General features: G+C 47.2%; 1 long non-coding RNA gene across 1 annotated transcript; it reads right to left on the bottom strand.

Moving 5' to 3' along the window:
* Positions 1 to 601: 601 nt before the first annotated feature.
* On the bottom strand, positions 602 to 4814 carry LOC102398855. The gene is made up of 3 exons (XR_328409.3): positions 4683 to 4814; positions 4286 to 4446; positions 602 to 808 (listed from the first exon to the last, which is right to left on the bottom strand). It is a non-coding gene; the product is annotated as an uncharacterized LOC102398855 (long non-coding RNA).
* Positions 4815 to 8068: the final 3254 nt, after the last annotated feature.

Genomic DNA, 8068 nt, shown 5'->3' with positions numbered 1-8068 from the left:
TGCCATGTGGGCAGCAGGTCAATGACACAGGAGCCCAGCTCTGTCAGTCTTGAGGCTCCTGCTCCCCTCCTCTCCTGCCCCGCGGTCAGCAAGGAGGGATGAAACAAGACCACGGATGGCACAGAACATTCAACCAGCTGCGGGGGTAGGGGAGTTGTAGGAGGTGGAGTGGCCCCAGTGACATGGACCCAATGACATGGACCCTGCAAGGTAGGGCCTCATGGGATCCGAGCAGGTCAGTTTGGTCTCTGCCACAAGCATGTAACACTGGGATTGTCAACCCTCTTCCGGAAGAACTTAAACAAACAACCTCTACCCTTAATGCTTGCATTTAAAGGAATATTTACAAACATCAGACTTCTGGTTCCCAGACAAACTCAGCATCAGCAAGATCATGTTCTTGTCAGGGCCAAGTGGCCTCGTGCACTCATCTCTATGTCCAGCCTCCCAGCACAAACAGAATAAGAACACATAAAATTCAAATTAATTGAATCCGACCCTTGGCAACCATCCACTCTCCTGTTTCCTGGATAGTCCCTTAGCCCACTTGTGCTGTAATTTCTGTGACTCTAATCAGCGTTACTAAGAGTAATAGAGGCAATGAGCAGTTTGGGGTTTTCGCCTTCATTTACTCAACTCACTTCAGAGTAACAACCAAGCACCTACTATGTGCTTGGGGCCCAGGGAAGAGGCATGAAGGGGTCAGAGGAGGCTCCATGGAGGAAGGAGAATGTGCATCTGCTCTTGCAGGCAGGCTAGGAGCTTGACGGGCAGGAGTTCCATGTGGAAGGAGCACACGAATGTGGGCCTGGAGACAGAACAGACAAACCGTGTTTAGGGTCAATGAATACACGAGGTCTGGTAGGAACCAAGAGAAGATTGTGTCGGGAAACACATACTGCCACTCTAGACGGGCAGGTAAGACTCGACCATGACTGACAAGGGAGGACCCCACCGCCTCCAACAGGCTTGAAGTCGACCCGCAGAGATCAAGCAGGGAGGCGCAGCGGCCTTCCTTCCAGAGGAAAGGGTGGAGGGACGAGGGGGAAGAACAATGCTGATGGGCTGCTCCGACTGTCTGCACAAGTTTTCCCCCACTTGGAGTCTTCCATGGCTCTGGATCCTGACCCTCCTTCCAGTGGGCGTTCAGATGTGCATGTCAGTGTGAGGGAAGTGGCGTGAACGCCTGTTTTTGAGCATCTAAATCTGTCAGCAGTTGAATGACTTCACTTGGAATCCCTTCATGGAATGAGTATTGATATTACTCACACAGATACTCCTTTCAAATACCCGGATGGCTGGGAGAAGAGAGAAACTGACTCTGGGGCCAGCAATGGGCCTCTGAGACCTGAGTGTCTGTTACAGGCTCCTCCTCCTAAAATGCAATCACAGGTGAGCATGCTGGCTTCTTAAAGTGCACTGGGGAATGGGGACAATGAAGAGGGGGACTGAGGAAGGGGTGCTCCCGGACTGCACCCCATGGGGTGTCCTGAAGACTCATGAGTTAAACTGTCCTCGGTCCTAATCGTCTGATACAGCCGGTCGTTCAAGCAACCCCAAAATCGTTGGTCAGGTGCCTCCTTCTTGCTTGTTCATGGCACTCAGGGTTTTCAGCGCACCCGAGAAAGAGAAAAGGGAATCTTGTAAAATGTTCATTTTTTTTAACTTTCTGAAGCATGAAATTAAAAAAAAAAAAAAAAAAAAAGTGGCCTGCTTTGTGCCAAAGGAACCACGCGCCTTCAGAAAGATTCAATGATGCTGTTCAGGTGGTCATGTTGAGAGTCTGAAATGCGACTGAAGTATGTTATTTTCTAAAAGTGACTTTGCCAATAAAGGTTGGGCTTTGGACAAAAGAACCTAAAAATATTAGAGCTGGGTTAAAGGAGACGGGCAAGACATGACAGCTGAATAACATGATGTGACTGGATCTCCTGCCACAGGGAAAAGATGCCGTAAAGAACATGACTGGACGCTAACTGCATCCTTGTCAGAATTGCAGTGAGAGGCCTTTGCCCTGTAGGTTCACACGCCTCCTCGGGAGCTTCCTGGGTGAAATCAGAAGAAAGAGACAGACACCTCAGACTGGTAGGCAGCAGGTTTAATAAGCAAGGGAACTCACGTGGCGTCTGGAGCTGCTGCAAGACAACAAGATCTCCACCCCGCCCTCAAGAATCTTGAAAGTTTACCCAGAGGCCTCAGCTGGGTGCAGTCAGACGCACAGTCCAGATGGTCTGGACACATCACTGTCTCAAGGCTAAGTCCCCTGCAACTTCTGGGAACAGGGAGGACAAGCAAAGGGCACATTCCAAGGACAGGGGGCAGGGTGAAGGACCTCCAGTTGCCTGGAGCCAGCTGTCAGGTCAAAGCAGAAGTCAAATCTTCCTGGGGACCTTCTCCAGAACTGCACCCTCCTGATCGGCTCTCACAAGCTCATGTGCCCTCTCTCCCACAGTGTGCCCTGCATGGTCAGCGAGGGTCCCACTAACCAGAGGTGGCTCCTCTGGAGGCAAGCTGGCAGCTTTGAAGGCAGACGTCACCGCAACCATGCAGGCAAGTGCAAGAGAAAGTATGGATTAAGACAGTCATTGCTGGAACTTCCCTAGCAGTCCAATGGCTAACACGCCATACTCCCAATGCAGGGGACCTGGGTTCAATCCCTGGTCTAGAAACTAGATCCCACACGCTGCCACTAGATCTTACATGCTGCAAGTAAGACCCGGCACAGCCAAATAAATAAATAAATATGGCCTTGGCCATCGTCACATTTACCTTTAAGGTGGGAAACAACCCTCTGCACCACTCAGTCACCATTCAGTGGGTGCAGTGGCTTTTGCCACCTCGGTGTCAGAACCCCTACCAACGTTTGGAGTGAGCCTTTACCTCAAAGTTCTGGGTGGGAGGCAGGGATCACCTGCCAAAGCAGATGCTGAAAACACCAGGTATTTTCTTGGCCTCTGTCTAACTGTGCAGCCCCCACGGTTGTTCTCTAGCTCACCCAGTGATTCTGTGACTTACTTAAAAGCCTTTTAATAAACCCCTGCCACCTTTGTTTTTTTCAATCAGCCAGAGTCTTTTCTATTGTTTGTAAATGAAAACCTTGACAGGTGTACCATGCAATAGTCAAGGTCAAAGGCTTCATCAGGAGAATGGTAGCAGCTTCCAGGGGTGCCTGCAGGGGGATGATTGGCTTGGAAAGAAGTACAGTACAGTGGTTTTCATATCAGAAAGACTTGGACTTGACTCTCAACTGTGCCACTCTACCTGCTGAGAGGCTTATGAGAAAGTTAATGAACCTCGCTGAGCCTCATTTTCCTCATCTGTCAAAAGGGGATGAAAACAATGAGTTACTCTAATAGAATCATTGGGAGGATTAAATGAGTGAGTGCACCTAAATTACTATATGTGATTGGCTAAATTACTCATGTGTCAACTTGACCAGGCCATGGGGTATCCAAATATTTGCTCCAACGTTATACTGGGCGTGTCTGGGAGGGCGTTCCTACATGAGATTAACATGTGATTCAGGAAAGCAGATTGCCCTCCCTGGTGTGGGTGGGCCTCATCCAATCAGTCGAGGCCTAAATAGAAAGGCAGACCCTTCCTTAAGTAAGAGGGAACTCCTTCCAGCCTGACTGCCTGGAGCTGGGACATTCATCTTTTCCTGCCTCTGAACTCAGACTGAAACACTTGCTCTTGGATCTTGAGACTGGCTGCTTCAGACTGGAAACACACCATCAGCGCTGCTGGGGTCCCAACTCGCTGATGGCAGAACTTCTCAGTCTCCATGATTACATGAGTCAGTTCCTTGTAATAATAGTCATAAGAGGGACTTCCCTGGTGGTCCAGTGGCTAAGACGCCATGTTCCTGGTACAGGGGGCCTGGGCTGGATCCCTGATCAGGGAACTAGATCTCACATGCTGCAACTCAGAGCTTGCATGCCACAGGTAAAGATCCTGTGCCATAACTAAGACCCAAATAAATAAATATTTAAAGTAATGATAATAAATACAAATACATCTTTATCTTGCTTCTGTTTTTCTGGAGAACTCTAATACCGTAATACATGGAACACAGTGCATATTCAGTAGTTATGGTAGGTAATTGTTGTTTATTATCTTATTATCATGCTACAAAGATATAACCAGCACACAGATCACCAGTGGCCTCTCAAACATTGGGGCAGAAGCCCCATATTTTCTCCATCTGGAGAAATTCATTGGCCTTTCTTTTTAAACCTTTTTCTTTTCCCTCTCTCTTGCCCCCGACCCCAGCAAGTACACTCACCCTGAGCTGGGGTGGGGAGGCACTCTTAGCCCCCACTGTGCTCTGTGAAGCTCCGCTCCAGCAGTAAACCACTCTGCAGTGACCCGCTCACTGCCACAGCCTCTGGAAGCTGACCTGCAGCTCGCCCCCTCCTCCCCTGCAAGGTGCTAACCTCCTGCCTCCTGGAGAAAAGAAAGCACGTGAATCACCAGGGCTGCTGTGGAGGTATCTCCTCCAGGTGCCCATCAGAGAAGAGTCTGGGGAGAGCACACAGCCCTGGGGCCCGCACATGTTGGCCATGCCCATCATCCCAGTTCCCACCCACGGCCCGAACCCCCACCCCCACCCCCATAGCCTTCAAAGGCAGGAGCTCTCAGGGAAGGGCAGTCCCGCCACCTGGATGCAGCACCAGCCTCACCTGCCTCACCAGCCACAGCACCAGGCCAGTCCAGGCCCCCTGCTCGTGTGACACCCCTGCCTTCCCCCCTTCAAGTCTGACTTCCCTGGTTAAACAGGAAGCCTGGGGTGGAGTCCAGGAGTCCGGACTGGGATCTTATTCAGAGCTTTCAAACAGGAGACAGCCTCAGGACTTCAGGGTGCTCGTGAAAATGCAGATTCCTCCTCCAGGGCTCAAATACTAGCAACAGGGTCCCAGGGATTCCCTCAGAGGTGATGGCAGGCCCTACGGAAGGCCAGGGAAGCAGCTTCCGAAATTCTTTCTTCTGCCTGGAGCCAGGCTTCCTGGTTCCTGGCTTAAATGAACTGAGGCCACTGTGTGACTTCTCTGAGCCTCAGTTTCCTCATCTGAAAGATGGGAATGATTGTAATGGTACCCAGAGGATTGTGGAGAAAATTAAGGTGCTAGTACATGGTAAAAGATCAAGAATTGTTAGGTATTATTATTGATTGAATAACTGCCCCTCAGCAAACCTTCTTTTTCCCAGATGTGAAGTGGGAAAAATCACATCGTTCAAAGCAACTACTTATACCTTGTAGAGTGTTCAAGTATGCCCTTTCCTAAAACAACTTCAAAATATTAGTAGTGACAGGGAACTTCCCTCGTGGTCCCCTGGTTAAGAATCCATCTTGCAAACCTCAACATGAATCAGCCATAGGTAAACATATATCCCCTCCTTTTTGAAGGTTTGACAGAAAGCAACAAAATTCTGTAAAGCAATTATCCTTCAATTGAAAAATTGAATTGATTAAAATTTAAAAAGAAAAAGAATCCATCTTGCAATGCAGAGGATGCAGGTTCGATCTCCAGTCTGGAAACTAAGATTCCACCTGCCACAGAGCAACCAAGCCTGCACGACAACGCTTGAGCCTGAGGACCACAGCTCGAGAGACTCTGAGCACTGCTGCCATGAAAGATCAGGCAGGATGCAACAAAGACCCTGCATGCCACACAGTCAAATAAATAAATAAAATAAATGTTTTTTAAAAATTAAAACAACAACATAACAACAACCACAACTGAGTACCTCGTGTGTGTCAGACTCTGACAACAATTCTGCTTGACGGGTAGTGTTAGCTTCATTTTAAGATAAGGAAACTCTTCTTTTTTTCACTTTGCCCAAGTTCACAGGGGATTGATGACAAGGCAGGGTGTGAAGTTGGTCTCACTCAGGAGCCCACCTGTGAGGCCTCCTTAAGGCAGCTTGGTAACTGTTCTTTGGCAGGAGCTCCTGAATCTTCCCAACTTTTCCAGAGTTAAAAATCCATGTGAGTGTTCCCAGGCAAAGTAATCTCTGCTGTTTTTAACACCGTTCTTCTAATGTAAATAGAGAGTGCTGGTAAGAAATGGTAGCAAGTGTTTTTACAACTTTACACATTAATCTTCATGGAACATGAAATGATGCTCATAGAAGATGAAAGTCTTAGTCAATCAGTCATGTGCGACTCTTTGCGACCCCATGGACTTTAGCCCACCAGGCTGCTCTGTCCACTGAATTCCCTAGGCAAGAAAACTGGAGCCAGTTGAATTTTTGAATGAACTTTTTGCCCAACCCAATATATAGGGTAGATAAACAACAAGGTCCTACTGTATAGCACAGGTAACTATATTCAGTATCTTGTGATAATGGGACTTCCCTGGTGGTCCAGTGGTTAAGACTTAGTCTTTCAGTGCCGGGGCCTCAGGTTCGATCCCTAATCAGGGATCAAAGATCTCATATGCCTCACCCTCAGGACCAAAACAGCAAACTACAAAAAAACAGAAGCAATATTGTAATGAAGTCAATAAAAGACTTTAAAAATGGTCCACATCAAAAGAAATCTTTTAAAAAAAATAAATCCTGTGATAAACCATAGTGGAAAAGAACATGAAAAAGAATGTATGTATGTGTGTAACAGAATAACTTTGTTGTACAGCAAAAATCAACAACACTTACCTAGTGGCTCAGATAATAAAGAATCTGCCTGCAACGCAGGAGACCTGGGTTCAGTTCCTTGGTCAGGAAGATCCCCTGGAGGAGGGTATGGTGACCCACTCCAGTTTTCTTGCCTGGAGAATCCCATGGACAGAAGAGGCTGGCAGGCTACAGTCCATAGGATTGCACAGAGTCAGACACAACTGAAGAGACTTAGCACACAACGTAAATCCACTATACTTCAATTAAAAAAATTAAAACTTTTTTTTAAAGGGATGATACCTATTTTTTTTTTAAAGGGACGCTACCCAAGTAGACCTGCTCTGGAAGGAAATGGCAACCCACTCCAGTGTTCTTGCCTGGAGAATCCCAGGGACGGGGGAGCCTGGTGGGCTGCCGTCTATGGGGTCGCACAGAGTCGGACACGACTGAAGCGACTTAGCAGCAGACCTGCTCTGGAGAACATTTTCTTTCCAATTCACCAGGAGAAGAGCCACGTCTGACAGTTTGATGGAGGGTGCCCAAAATATCTTTTGCGGGGGGATGCTGTTATGTACGGGAGACCCTTATAGGTGCTGTGGGGCTGAATTCAATGATGATGACCCGTCCAGTCCTGAGAAAGCTGATTTTCTACTGGGGTAGGGGCATCTCATTCAAACAGGAGATGACTACGTTTCATTTGGGACTGGCAAATTTCTACTCTGCTGAAATGTCTGCTGTCACAACCCGGTCATCACTTTCGTCCGTTCACTCGCCTTGAGCCCTGGCTAACTTAATGGTGTTTGAAAAATCATTGTTTGGGGATTTTTCCCCCCTAGATCACATCTTTCAAAGTAGCTTGAGACAAATTTCAGCCAAGTCTTTCCAAGTCTCCTTTTGGAGACAGATCAAATGGTAAGGATAAACTATTAACCACACAAAGTATCTTCACATTGTAAATTTGAATTGGTAACTTTGCATCATGAGCAGTTAAAATTGCAACATATACAAGGGAAAAAAGCTACTCAAGCCCCACATTCTTGACTAAACAGTCATCTGGTCTCTCCTATTTGCTCTTTTGTTCAGTGCTGCCTTCCATGGCTATTTACTTTAATCCATTTTCTTGAAAAGGATTTTAATAAACTCCAGAACTTCTGTGGTGCCCTTCATCTCAATATGAGCAAAACAAATTTATTTTCTTCTGTTCTAATTGATTTATCTTCCCATCTTTCAAGTTTGCTTTTTTCATAGGTCGCATGTCAAGTACAGAATGTTTGCAGGATGTACCACTTAGCCATTTGGACCCTGTCCAGTCCTCCAGAACCTCACTGATAGGCATGTTAATTAAATCATTCTGCAGTTTAAGGGCAGAATTAAAGTCGAAGCTTGACCTGAAGGAGGATGATTGGTGGATAGAGAAAGAGCCAGGGATTTCAAGACAGAGTGATGATGG

Source organism: Bubalus bubalis, chromosome 13 (genome assembly GCF_019923935.1).
Source record: "Bubalus bubalis isolate 160015118507 breed Murrah chromosome 13, NDDB_SH_1, whole genome shotgun sequence".
Lineage (NCBI taxonomy): Eukaryota > Metazoa > Chordata > Mammalia > Artiodactyla > Bovidae > Bubalus > Bubalus bubalis.
This window is presented reverse-complemented; position numbering and strand designations above follow the sequence as displayed.